The following is a 14,294-nucleotide window of genomic DNA, read 5'->3' on the forward strand; positions in this document are numbered from 1 at the left end:
CATGAGAATACGTCCTCCAAGTCTCAAGATTAAAGAGAGCCTCCAGATTGCTAGCGGGTCAAAATGAAAGAATCTGCGTGGGTCGAGGGTTGTGTTAGCACCTCTCAGCATCACAGCTAACCTCTTGCATCTGCGAAGGAACGCGAGGAAACAAAAAGCGCTCGTGCGGCTTTCCGAGGACCATATGCCACCATCCAGATGGAGTCCTCGTCAAATGACGGACTCTGCTTATTCCAGCAAGAGCGACTTGACTTGTGCTTACCCCTACAAGTCGCCACGACGAACGTCGCACTCGGAAGAAACGAGATATCGGGAAGCGAAGAAGCCGAGGCCCTGCTAACCTCTCTTTGTCCCGCTGATTATGTTGACGGATGACTCGGGCTCACCTGTGCCGCGCCTTCTCGCCAAGGTCCCGATCGCTGCCTCTAAAACCCCCATCTGTGCCCCGCGCACCCGACCAAAATCCTTCATCATCATCCGCGGGCGCCAAGTGCCCATTTTTCACACTTCCCAGACAATGAGGTGCCGCTCGTTCACCTCAGAATCTCATTACCGTCCCGCCGGCGCCGCCCTTGACCCGGCAAACCTTCCGTGGCGTCGCGACCCGACCTTGACCGCCCTCTATATCAAGTGAAAGCGCAACTGCATTGATTCTCTAAAGGCATGTTACTTGTCGGAGCCTGGGGATGCGTTTTGGATTGGTGTCTGCGTGGACTGAGGATCAGTAAAGAGAGCACTTACCACGTACAGTATTCTGCGCCCTCACCTTACAAGACAGATGAGAAGCGTATAGAACATCACAGGCAACAAGCACCAGATCAAAGGAACAAGATAAAGACGCGTGCGATGCAGGAATATTACGAACGACGACCGACTCGTCAAGGCTGCATTTGAACGTCACACGGATCAGGGAGATAATCGCAAAGGCACTTGGATCTCGGCGGTGGGGTCGTGGACGTAGGTTGCATATATGTAACACTTTCTGTACGTTACGTGAAACAACTTGTTGCCATGGCGACAGAGCCAAATGAAGCGAGATGCCCGTTAACACAGCTCGGATGTTTGTTGAAATTTGGCTTCTCTTAATCAGATCAACTACAAAGTGTATATTGCAACTCCATGCTTATTAATGAAAAACAACCAAAAAATAAAAAGGCTGGTTCCATCACACACACTTTAATGTCTACATTAATGTCATTTTGGTAATTTATATAGTTGACTAAAGAGCGTTTTAATATAAATTTCCATCCGAGGGGGAAAAAAAAAAAAAAAATTAAAATTGGCAATGTTGACAAAAACAAACTTCACACATCAAATCAAACCTGCAGTGGGATTAAAACGGCAAACGTGGATTGGGAATACAAGTGGAAGTTTTCCCGTAAACAAGCCGAACTTCCCTCTGATACAATGGTGCATACATAATCATTTTGGTTATGCAACTAAATGGGTTACTGGTACATGAATAATTTGTATCAGTCCGTGCCCAAGCCTCTTATCTTTTTTTTTTTTTTTTTTTTTTTTAAATCACAGTGCCGGATGCATCCCTCAATTATCCACCATCTTGCCATCATTTCATTGCAGTAATATTTTGTATTGCGACGGTTCTACCGTGGAAGAGTTGTTTTGATTGCCGGCGTATGCAATGGAAAAAAAATTGAAGTGCAATTCGAAGAAATTATTATGTCATCCCACAGAACATGTTCGTATCAGGTATGGGCAAACGTTTGAGCTCAAGGACCTTTTAGATTTTTTACTACAGACAAATGGGCCACATCATGCGTCAATGAGGTAAAAAAAAAAAATTCTGTTAAAAAATAATATGATTACAAATAATTAACCAATTAACGTGTATGTAAAATGGTTTATTTGACCAATTTTTTTTTAAATAAATCAATGAACCAGTTATTTGAATGACATCAAATAAAATGAATACCGGTGAATATATTCTGAATATTAGTAGGGGAAAAAAACAGACCTGCAAATGCATCAAATGTGTGCATGATAATCTAAATAAATGCTCGTGGGTCGGATTAACGGATGGAGTGAACCGTATGTGGCCCACGGGCCAGACTTTGGTCTCCCACCTGTGTTACAAAAACTCAACGTTGCTCCTTGAAACAAGATCGCTTAACGCCGGAATGTTCCCTCTGCAAGCTGTACATTTCCGCTCGGGCACAAAAGCGTTTATGGAGCTTTTTCATCTTTCTTGGATTTACGCTGTCACCTGCACACACCGTCGCGCACATTCGCATGTAAACGGATGCGAAATGTCAACAGGTGTTAGTCCTGGCTTTTTGTCGGACCATAACGAGCTGCCCGGCAGCGAGGGGCGAACAGTCGCTCGCGGAAAACGGCGCACGTGCCCTCGGCCGGCTCGGAACGTGTGCGGCGGGGTGCAATTATCGCCGGCATCTGCGTGCCCGTGAGCCACGAGGAGGAGCCCGACCGTCCGGCTTCATCCACAGTCAAATCGTTACTCCGGCCTCCTCGGCAAAAAATGCTCCCCCGGATTGAACCGTCTGTTATCCGTCATCGTGTGTTACCCTCCTTCGTTCCATCTTTAAGCGTCTCTGGTTATTCACTCTTAATACCTCCTTGCCGACATTTCCTCGGGGCGCCACGGGAAGCGGCGTCTCGGAGGCGAAGCGCCGGTCTGAACGAAGGCGTCGTTAACGGGGGTCGCCGATCATTCAGCTAATTAGCGACGCTTTCACCTTGAGCTGCGAGACGGAGAAAAATCCGGGGTGACAAAAAAAATGTGTCCAGAAAAAAAGTCAGGAAGTTGACACTGTCCAAGCGGCACAGTTCACGACGGAGTTCCATTACCACGGTGGAGACTTCATGCTAATTTCTAAGTCTTAAGTGCAGTAAATATTTGTATGAATAACATTTCTAGGCCATAAATGTCAAATCAAATGAAAAACAAAGCATGGCAGAAACTGACAGTGTATTGTCATTTTTTCCGACCCCCATCTCAGCTAACTTCGGACGAAAGGCAGACCACACCCTGAACTGGTCGCCAGTCAGTCGCAGGGCACGTACAGACACCGTCACTGAACACGCGGTAGCCTGCAGCAAAGTCAGGCGAGGGTTACCGCAAATGTGGGAAAGTGTTACTGTAGGCCACCGCTGGCTTTGTTTTTGTAATTACGGAACCGCCGTTTAGACTGTGGCAGCTGGTGGACCTTCCCCCAGGGGACCCCCAAGTTAGACCATCGTGCGAAAACAACAAATCTTATTATGGGCTAAGACTGTGGCACTGAACTGCAGATCTGATGCGACTTGGCAAAACCCTCCAGTGTTGTCTCCTTTGTCCCCCCCCCCCCCCCCAAAAAAAAAGAAGCCCGGAAGCTTTGAGGCATGTCCATACGCATTTTGGCAAATTCCAGTCTAAGTCGCTTTCAAGTTCTCGCCATAATCAATTGTGGGGTTTTCTTTCATGCAAAAGATTTAGAAATGATGTTGAAACATTTTGCAGCATATGGTGAACAACTCTCAGGATTCACAATAAATCAGTTTGCTAGCGTTTTAATTTTCCTTACATCGTATGAATGAAGCTTCAAAGCCGAGAGCGATGTTATATTGCAGCTATTTTGCTTTTATTTTTCTTTTTTTTTTTTGGAGTGCTAACTGGCATTTGCAAGATTAGTCTTTGGGTAACTTGAAAACAAGCATTAACCTGTCCGCTCGGCTCCGCAGGATTACCGCGGCGAGATTGGCGATGCTAATTACCGCTTATTAATCACGGAATAAATAATCGTGAGCAAAACTCGTACTGCATTTTTAATTAAAAGAATTCTAATTATTGCATTAATTGATGTTATGTTAATCAAACTTCCCGCCTAATTGGAGGAATCGTGGGAAAAAGGGATGCACACGAGGCCCTTGGACAAGGTTAAGACAATGGAAACACGTTGTTTGATTAAAAATTCGACCGAGGAAGGCAGGCAAACACAAAACTCGCTAGCTAATAAGAAATCGACTTCTTCCGCTTGTCTTTTTCTTCCTTTTTCTCCATTTGCGGGCTCGGCTGACACCTTTTCATCACGCAGACCCCAGAGAGCATCCCTCCCAACGAGCCAGGTTTCATCTTTATAAAACCCCCCAAAAAAACACAGAAATAGAAAAGGATGGAAATGCGCAAATGAGGGAGCGGAGGCACATATCTGAGAGCTGGCAGAGCCTTTGTTCTGAAGGGGAAAAAAAGTATATTAAAATCAAAAAAAAAAAAAAAGCAAGAGAAGATAAAAAGCCTTCTCCAGACAGGATCTGGGTCAGAGCTGCGAGTTGCGGTGCCGAACGGTTCCGCTAGCCGCCTGCAAACGGGGCCGCTCTGAGATGTTCCCTGGCACAGCGCCGCAGAGTCGCTCAAGCGGCCGCGACGCCGCTCCGACGTGACCGAAAAGTGCAAAAGGGCCCGGCTGCGGGAGGCGGTCGCGTGGCCAGCCCGTGCGGCGGGCCGCCATTTTGGGTCACGGCAGCGCGAACGGGGGTCAAGCCCGACCCGACACGTTCGCTGACGAGCGATCTGCTCTGCCTTTCAACTCACCGGGTGCGATTGAACCCAAAATATCGAAGAGCCGTGATCGGTGAGAGAAATTTATTTAGCAAATTTGTACCCCGTCCAGATACTGTGGGACTAATGGAGAGTCTATCTGTTGTTACTATGACGACAGGAGGGGGGGGCGGTTACAGCGGCTTCTATTTGTATGAGCGCAGCCGAGAGTGCGGGAAAAAAAAATTGTGAACAAAGACGAAAGGATTTTTTATTTCATCGAGGCAACACTTCATACACGACACCAGAGATTCTCAAACTAGGGTCATCGGAGTCCTGGGAGTCTGCGAGCCTTCGCTTGGGGGTCTGCACACTTTGCACATTGCTAGCAATGCCTCGGTTAGCATTTTAGCGCGATTGCATCCCCTCAGCCTCACTTTTCATTTTATGGAAAATAACGCCAAAATGACTCCAATCGTGTCAATTTCTTCGCAGGATTCAAAGTCGCGAATTTGGAAAACCAGCTGCTAGCAAAGTTTGAGAAAGTCACTAAATATAGCAAGCAAATCGCAAACTTTGCAACAATAACTGTGCTATACATACACACTTTTTTTTTATATTAACATGCTCTTTATTCTCATTTATGAGGCGAGATATCTCTCCACGAACTGCATATGTTGGCACTGAGTACAGTATAAAGTCAAATCAGCCTTAGCTAAACAGTTAGCATTTGCGATAAGCATTATTGCGCAAGCGATTACCGTTTTCATGGAAAGAAAACCACAAACTACAATTCAACTCACTCATATTTTCTGTGATATGTGCATTACACATTTAAAAATCACTTCACAGAGCCTCCCTCTCGTTTTTGGCAAATTGTTTTACAGTGCGTTCGTCGACAACAAATGTCCATGCGGTAAACACGGACGATGGCCAAATGGTTCCAGGCTGTGCTAATATGCTTTTATGAATACTTTTTAATCCCTCGAAGCGGAAATTTTACCATTAATTTTTGTGATCGATTTAGCCATCTTTCAACTAAATTCTCATCTGCAATGGGTCCGTGGACCCAAAGACTTGAAGAACCCTTTCACTACACTGTGCGTATGTGTCTCACAGATGCTTGAGCATACGCGAACACCGCACCACCAAGTTGACATCTTCACCAACCAATGACGATCACTTTGCATAAAGTTTGACTTGACGTGACAGCCAGGGTGTTAAATCTGTGCCGCACGTGGGTGTCTCTGCCCGATGGACTTCCAGACACTGTAGGTTGACCGACACCTGAAAATACCTCTGGATCTTCACCTAGCTTTAGCCAAAATGTTATTTGCAGAAAACCTCATTTTTGAGGCGGTCCTTATCTAAATTTGAGATAGTAAATTTAGCCTGGAGAAAACCCAAGCAGGCACGGGGAGAACATGCAAACTTCCGCAGAGGTGGGGCCAGGATTCGAAACCCGGGCCTGAGAACTGTGAGGCAGACGCTCTAACCCAGGGGTCTCTGTCTCACTTTTTGTCGCAGGCCACATTGTAGCTACGGAGGTCCGTTATGACTGCGACGCCACGAAAATGTTTCGCATCATTGTTTTTACCATGAAATTTATGAACAAATTTTGGAATGGAGAGTAAGGGTTTTTTTTTTCCCCCCCTCAACTATTGCTTTCAATATCTCAACATTATCATTTATAAAATGACAATTTTGGTGCTGATTTTAACAAAATTCACAGACTTGATTTCCCTTTGTGGGCCACATAAAAAATATGCAAAGGGCCGGATCTGGCCCCCACGCCATGAGTTTGATTCCTGTGCCTAACCAGTTGTCCAGCGGGCCCCCCAAAAGTAATCAAATTGATAATAAAAATGAAATTGCACTCTCCAAAAATTCAACATGACATTCATCAATTAGTGCGACTAGATGAGCACCAGGCCCACTTCTCCGGGCCCTGAAGGGCGACGGCGCTTTGTGCGCCTTCACGGGTCACCACATTCATTTTTTTGGAACGCACGCGCACACTTTTATTGGCTCGCATATGCTGACACAAACTCTCGGGACGCACGCACCGTCGCCGCGAGCGGCTTGATTGACATTAGCGCGGCGAATGTAGATCTAAATTTGCCGGCCTGGTGGAGAGGAACAGAGACGGCAAATCGGCCTGTCACTCAACGCGGCTACCTAGGCCCAAAGCCGCAACGGAGGCGTTTTCGGGGGGGAGGGGGACGAAATGAATAGCAGACAAGATGTGCATCCGTTGTTTTGTTGAAGCTGAAAGTCATTGTCGCTCGTGGAACGGCAACAATTGAAGACGTCGTCAGCGGTTTCGGTGACTTCACCGACAGCGCAGCGCTTGGCTGCAACCGGAATCGTTGCTGCCGGTTCGCTCGCCACTAGTTTGCCGTCGAAAGAAGCGATCTGGCCTACGTGCGCGCAGACCACCGCTACGGCGGCCTTCTTGTGATCAGTCCAACGCAAAGATGGAAAATTCAAAAAAATATCTGATCGAGAAGTGGTGAACTCTTGTCTGCTCTTTTGGTTTTGTTCTCGTCAGTCCTGCGCAATGTGTCAACCAATCAGCTCCCGCCAGTTACTTCGCTTTTTCCAGGCGTGCCTCGTCGTCTCGTCAGTTTATTTGGGTTTAGTCTGCCGCCTCTTTGTTCCCCCCCGAATATCCCGTTTTTGCAACCCCCCACGCGGAGCCTCACCTGCCCGTCAGAACTTCGAGTTCAAGTTTGCCGTCAAGCTGGGCAGTTTCTCGGCTGATGGCCTTAAAAGGAGCAAGGCATTTGCGTGGTTTCTTCGGGTGTTCTCGGAAGACAAAATTATGCGGATTAACATGAATAGGTACGAATTGTTTGGGGTAAAAAAAAAATCTCAAGTCGGCGAGTTGACAAAACTGAGCGTGTTCACCATAACTCTCCACAGTCAGAGGGCCACCTGTCATTTCTTTTCTGTTCTTGGGTAAAGATTGTCAGCTTTAATCCTACACAGCCCTTCAGGGTTTTAAACAAGGTGTATCCGCTCAATTTTGTTTTGGTTTGTTTTTTTTCTTCCGAGAGGCTCCTGCCAGGAGGACGCGGACGGCCCGAGGCAACCCCACAGAGGTATCTCGCTGCATCTTTCCTTGCTGGTGGCAAGGATGTAGGTGTCATATGGTAGATGCTGTTATCAGCGCTATCCTTTATATCTCGTTATTGGCAAAAAAAAAAAAAAAAAAAAAAGAAGCCAGCAGGCAAGAGAAATAAATGGCTCTCAAAGCGGCATCGACTACTTTGCTTTCTTTGTTTTCAACAGTAAAGAGGTGGCGAAAATGAAACGCTGACGGGCACGGCAGATTCCCATCTTTACAGCGTCCGTTTTCAAAAGCGCCTTTGTGGCGGCGCGCCGCAGAGCTGCGGACGTCGCCTTCTCGGCGCTCCGTCTTGCCGTGATTGTCAGCTGTGATATTAACTGGCGGCGGCGAAGGGGAACATGAAAGAAAGAAGAAAAAAAAAAAATGCTTAACAAGGACATCGCGCACGCTGGCTTGAAAAGAATAACCTTTCGAGCCGGGATCCTCCACTCCTGGAGATTGAACGACAGAAAAAAACCTTTGATGACTCAAACGAGTGGGTAGCCGGAAATCCTATTTTTCAAGCCACAATTTCACTTTACTTGGCAAAATGTTATCCAATCGCGGGGAGGGGGGAGGGGGGGGGGCCTTCAACCGCTTCTATTACAAAGACTTGTAACCCAAATTGATAAATTGGCCAATCACCATCCTAGGCCAGTCCAGTAAATTCTCAGAAAAATCCTCAAATCCGCAAATACAACACAATCCAAAAGAGAACTGTTAAGCAGAGCGGGAACTGAGAACGTGTGGCGACAAACGAGTTCGCTACACCCGAGACGACGTACGGATGTCGACCACGCGGTAAACCGAGGACGCTTTGGAGCTCGCGGACCGGAGATGAATTGTGATGAAACTGTTAAAAAAAAAAAAAGAAAAAAAAAACTTTTTAAAACTGTTTTATCACAATTCCGGTTATAATTAATTCAAGTGAAGTTGCAATAAAAAGTCTGATAATAAAACAGTAAATCATCACGACCACTTGTTTGTAATTGAGAAGTTAAAATGTGTAAAAAAAAAAAAAAGACCTGTAATGACTAATTAATAAAAGATACATACTTAAGTCTCCGTATATTTTGATTGTATTGACGTAAAATATGATTCTAATTTGGTAAATTTGTTCTTTTTTTTGGCAGCACGGTGGTTCAGCTGGAAAATGTTGGCCTGACAGTTCAGAAGTCTCGGGTTTGATCCCAGACCATCCCTGTGTGGAGTGTGCATGTTCTCCCCGTGCCTGCGTGGATTTTCTCCGGGCCCTCCGGTTTCCTCCCACATCCCAAAAACATGCAGCATTAATTGGACACTCTAAATTGCCCTTAAGTGTGATTGCGGTTGCGAATGGTAGTTTGTCTCTATGTGCCCTGCGATTGGCCGGCGACCAGTTGAGGATGTCGCCCGCCTCCTGCCCGCTGACAGCTGGGATAGGTTCCAGCACTCCCGCAACCCTCATGAGGATAAGCGGCTAAGAAAATGGATGGATTTTTTTTTTGTATCAACACGTCTTGGCAATAAATTTAATCCAGCTGCTAATATGCATTAATGAATAATTTTATAGTCTACGTTGCCAAATTTAATGGTAAAAAAAAAAAAAAGCTCCAGGGAAACTTGAGGAATTCCTGTCAGCCTTCCAAGAATTACTTAAAAATAAAAATCAAATAAAATGTCACAGGTGACCCACAAGCCAGACACGGAATACCTTCCGATATCACACACTCGTACACTCTCCAATATCTTGAAAGATATCCACTTCATTTCTGGGTATGCGTGTTCTATGATAAAATCCGAGAGAGAACACACACACACACACGGGGTCAGGACCCCTGTGATCCCTGAGACGAGAGAATCTCTCATTATGAGAGAACGCCTCCGGGACACGAAAGCAATTTGGCTGGCCCTCTTGCTCGCAGGAAGCAATTAAAACATTAACTTACAGCAGCGCAAGTGCTCACAGATGTTTGCCGTAACAGAGACGACGACCGTCCCACCGAAGGATGAGACGAAGTGGACAAAATGAGCGGAGGCCAAAGCCATATTTGCTCCCAAACTGTCAACGACAAATCCAGTCAAAGACTATCAAGAGCTACTAGGGGCCCAGAATAACGAGAAAAACTTTGCAATACATTTGGAATATTAGAAGGAAAATGTCAGAAGAAATAAGTTGCATTTCGGAACTTAAGGCTTTTTTCTTATGTATTTTAAATGAGTGACTTGACTTTCTAAAAAAAAATTCTTTAGGGATTTTTACTAAAGATTTCCTCTCATAAGACGCCATTCCAACTATTTTCTTTTTTAAAAATGCAGTGAATATTTTCTCTAAATATTCCCAATTATAAAAGAAACCTGACCTTCCTGCAAAGCGTACTTTATTCTCCCAGAAAATTACTTTATTATAAAAGTGACAACTTGATGTGAATACATCTTATTTCTCTTCATCTTCCATTTTTTTTGTCCTAAAATTACAACTTTTTTTTTTTCAAGATCCTACAAAAGCTAAATCTTCTCGTAGCCCAACAATTTCATTGTCATATTTTTTTTTTTACTTCAATCGTGAAGAAAAAGGTGTTATTACAGTTGAAAAATTCTATCAAAAATTTGACTTTCCTGTAAAACTGATTGCATTTCTGTCAGTTTTTCCTCTTAATATTCTAAATTTCTTCCCTCGTCTTAAAAATAATGGTTTCTTTAAACATCTTTTTTGTGCAGTAAATATTTTCTATACATCTTTTTTTAACTTGTAATGGTTACAGATGATGCAAAGATATAATATTTCTAGTTTTCTTATTATTTCTATGTATACACAGTATATAATTTGGTTCTTGGAAAAACAGACTAATCTTCCCTCCACCATTGAATGCAAACGATCCCCATATTCCAAACACCGCCACGTTAACAAAGGAATAAAAAATAGAAAGTGAAGGAAAAAAATAAACCCGCATGAATAATTAAAAACCGAACACAGTTTTTTTTTTTCCCCCTTCCCCTCGTTCTCTCTCTGCTTTGCCATTTGTAAATCTCTCCCGAAATCTGATTAGTCATGATTGTATGCTTTGCCGCTTTTTCTATTATAAGATACAATCAGGAGTCGAGTCCCTGTGGAAACATTCGGAATACAGAGTCCTTGATTTCTCTACAAAATTCATTCAGAGCCCGCCGCTCGGCTAAAAACAATTAGCACCGTTCCGACATATCGGCAGAATCTCAGGGCGTAGCGACTCCCTGCTAGCCGCCGAGATTGACGAGGAAGCGGCCCAAATACGCCGAGTCGGCAGAGCTTCTGTCATTCGCGGGGGGGGTCATGTGTTGACAGTCCGGGGTAAGGGGTCATCACCCTTTGACCTCTGCGTGAAATAAATGACGGAGAGTCCCAATAAATCCGCACCGGATGACAGGAAGTAAAGTTGGCCGAGCAGGTTTGACACGACAAAAATCAACAGACGCATAAATCCGGGGAAACGGTGAATTTTCTCCACATGGGAACGGCGTGGAAGCACTTTGAGCGCACGTATGCTCCCTTTAGGTAATTTTATGTTTTGCTGGCATTTCGCTACTAATGTGCAAACACATTTTTCTTTAGCAGGCTTATTTGATTATAAAATAGACAAAAACGGTGACGCTCCAGTAAGACAATGTTAAAATTGCAACGTCTTTGCTCATTAGCATAAATGGTATCACAGCTTAGCTTGATAGGATATCCTGAATTTTAACACAAAATGTTTCAAAGTGAATCATATTCAAGCAAAAAACAAAAGAAAAAGCAGTATGTGTGTTTAAAAAGGACACGAAAACAGTAAAACTCCAGTAGGACAACACCAAGAATGCTAAAATGTCAATGTTTTTGTTTACCTTTGCTCATTAGCATTAGCAATAAGAAAAAAAAAAAAAATAATGGGGGAAAAAGTAGTTTGTGTTCAAAAGCCACGCAAAAACTGTCAGTCAAAAAGACAGCTAGAAATCATAAAATGCTTAGGACAGGATACATCTATCTTTTGTGTACGTTTGCCGATTATAACAGATTATGTCACAGCTGTGTTTCAAATATTAAAATGTTACTCCGTTCAAAAATAAAATCAAGCCAGAAAAAGTTTGTCCTTTGAAAACTACAAAAAAAATACATCAAGAAAATGTTACTACATTCACAGGTTGTGATATGATCATTTCAAAAAAAAAAAAAAAAAAAAAAAAAAACCTGAATTTACCATATCATGAAAAAAAATACTGGAACAATACTTTCATAAAACTACAACAAAAAAAACAATCCACAAAATTAGTAAACCGTAAGACGACTGTTTTCACCACGTGCGCAGCATGTTGAAAATCTCATTCTAAAGATATCAAACATCATCAAACGTACAGATAAATATTTTTCTTGGTGAACAACCCCAAACTGACTAACTAACTATCTCCCCCACCACCCACCAACCCCCGCCCAAACACACACACCCCTTAGCTATACGTGACCCAGATCTTCCATAGCGGTCCTCCCTTTGGACTCGTCTATTTCTCTCAGGGGTTGTTTACGCGACTGCGGTTTTTAACAGGGGTCGACATCCGATTTGTTCCAATTTCGGGGGGGGGGGAATTCCCCATTTGAAATCAAGGACAATAAATCATCTTTCTCGAGGGTCGGACTGTGGCCGTGAGGAAAGTCTTGACTGTACGGGCAATCTTCGCGGAGCGGTTTCACGTAAAGACAGATTTTCATGGACCGGCATGGAAAAAGATTTAAAAACAAAAGATTGACTATACAAGTTATGGTTATGATCTATGTAGTTGCTGCGACATCTTTGGGTAATCTCCAAAAGCTCGTCTTTTTAATGGTCTGTCCTTGGGCTCCATCCAACCTGACGAAGCCATGTTGATAGCTTTTTCGTCTCATTCAGTCAACTTGGAATAAACCATATTGTAGCGCAGGGGTCGGGAACCTTTTTCGACAGAGAGACATGAAGGCCAAATATTTTAAAATGTAATTTCAAAAGAGCCGTACAGTATTTTAAACACTGAGTAAAGGTGTATTTGCGCATTTACGCAAGACCAACACTTTCAGAGTATAATAAATCTGAATTATTTTAAATAACATTATTACACTGTTGCTCACCAGTGATGACAAAAGTACTTCTTACCATAAAAAGCCAGATATGGCTCGTGAGCCATAGGTTCCCAACCCCTGTTGTAAGTCGGACTGCCGATATTGTCTCTAAAATATGATTATATATTTCTCAGGTCCTCTTCTCCAGTCTTAATATTTGCCCCAGTTTCTCTTTTTGACAAAAATCTCCAAACGCTTCCGTTTTATTCATGTTTGCTAGCTTGTGAGATTACATTTTTCCATTTCACGTGAGCACCTCAGATGATTTAAAAAAAAAAAAAACAATAATTTACGTAAGCTTTCACCCCTTTCCTCAAAAAGGACATTTTGGGGTTTTACGTGTAAATGAGATTTTGACCAAATTTGTGATTTCAGTTGAGGTCACTTTATCACCTCAGAAATTTCCTGGTGACTTGTTTACCAACATTATGAAATGCTCTAAAGACCTATCATGCAAACAAACCTCTTGCTATTCAAAAATAATAATAAAAATGGAAAAAAGTGACTCCATTTCCACTCGAGGCGAGCTCGGCACTGTCATCCCCTTTGAGCGCCTTTTTTTTTTTTTTTTTTTCCCACAATAAAAAGGAAAGAAGGCAAATCTGTTTGCCTGCGTGACACCTGCTAGTCAAAGGCCTTCAAGGAGGTGGCGGAGGGCCGCTGGGGAGGCAGCGGGTTAAACGTTGGCGCCGACCTGCTGAGTCAATAATGCCACCCGAACAGCGAGGGCACCGCCGGAGCACGCGGGGGAGACGCTGCGCTGGGAATACAAAACAGGTGAGACTCTGGCACCGGAAGGCGGGGGGGGAGGCGGGGGATTTGAGAAGGAGGAAGGACTACCGCGGTCCGTGTCAACGCTCTTAACCGGAATCCACGTTCAGGACCAGAACCACGGAAGGGGAGCAAAGTGGGATTAAACACTAAGCGAGGCCAGGAAGCACTTTTGGTCGTGTTAAAAATGGACCATGAATCATTTCTGTGGGATTTCGCTAACACGCAGACAAAAAAAAAAATTGGAAATTATCATATAAATACAAGCAAAATAAATATAGAATAAATTTAACTAAATTCAAATGAGAGCAAATTTAGAGAATACTAATATGTAGCTTTAGTTTATTTTATTTCAAAATAAATTCTAGAATATAGTTATCTTAAAAAAAGATTGAAACCAGAAAAGATACTGAAAATATATTAACTTAAAAGAATATGTAATGAACAATTTCTCAGATTTTTCCATGGAATAAAAGACATTTTAAAAACTCAAATAGTCTAATGAAAAAAAGTACGACAATTGACAACAGTATTATATATTTCTTTTATATCACTATTCAAACAACACTACATTGTCCCACATTAACACCATTTCTAACTTTTTAATTTGAATTCACTTGAATCAAAAAGTCCCACGATGCCCCTTCATTTTTATTTTCCAAGATAATTACAAAAAAAAAAAAAAAATTCCACTGAGATAATCCTCTCTGACAGACTCCAACACTGGTATTTAAAAAGAATTATATTACACACAAAAAAATATATATATCCTAGAATGTGCCACGAATGAGGGACTCAAACCACTGATTTAAAAATATCATATACACCTCACA

At 43.2% G+C, this 14,294-nt stretch overlaps 1 protein-coding gene across 6 annotated transcripts in view; it reads right to left on the minus strand.

Annotated features, from left to right (window-relative positions):
• il1rapl1a (interleukin 1 receptor accessory protein-like 1a) overlaps positions 1 to 14,294 on the minus strand; it is a 318,067-nt gene that overhangs the window by 280,148 nt on the left and 23,625 nt on the right. The window lies entirely within an intron of this gene.

This window comes from Syngnathoides biaculeatus, chromosome 14 (genome assembly GCF_019802595.1).
Source record: "Syngnathoides biaculeatus isolate LvHL_M chromosome 14, ASM1980259v1, whole genome shotgun sequence".
Taxonomy (NCBI): domain Eukaryota; kingdom Metazoa; phylum Chordata; class Actinopteri; order Syngnathiformes; family Syngnathidae; genus Syngnathoides; species Syngnathoides biaculeatus.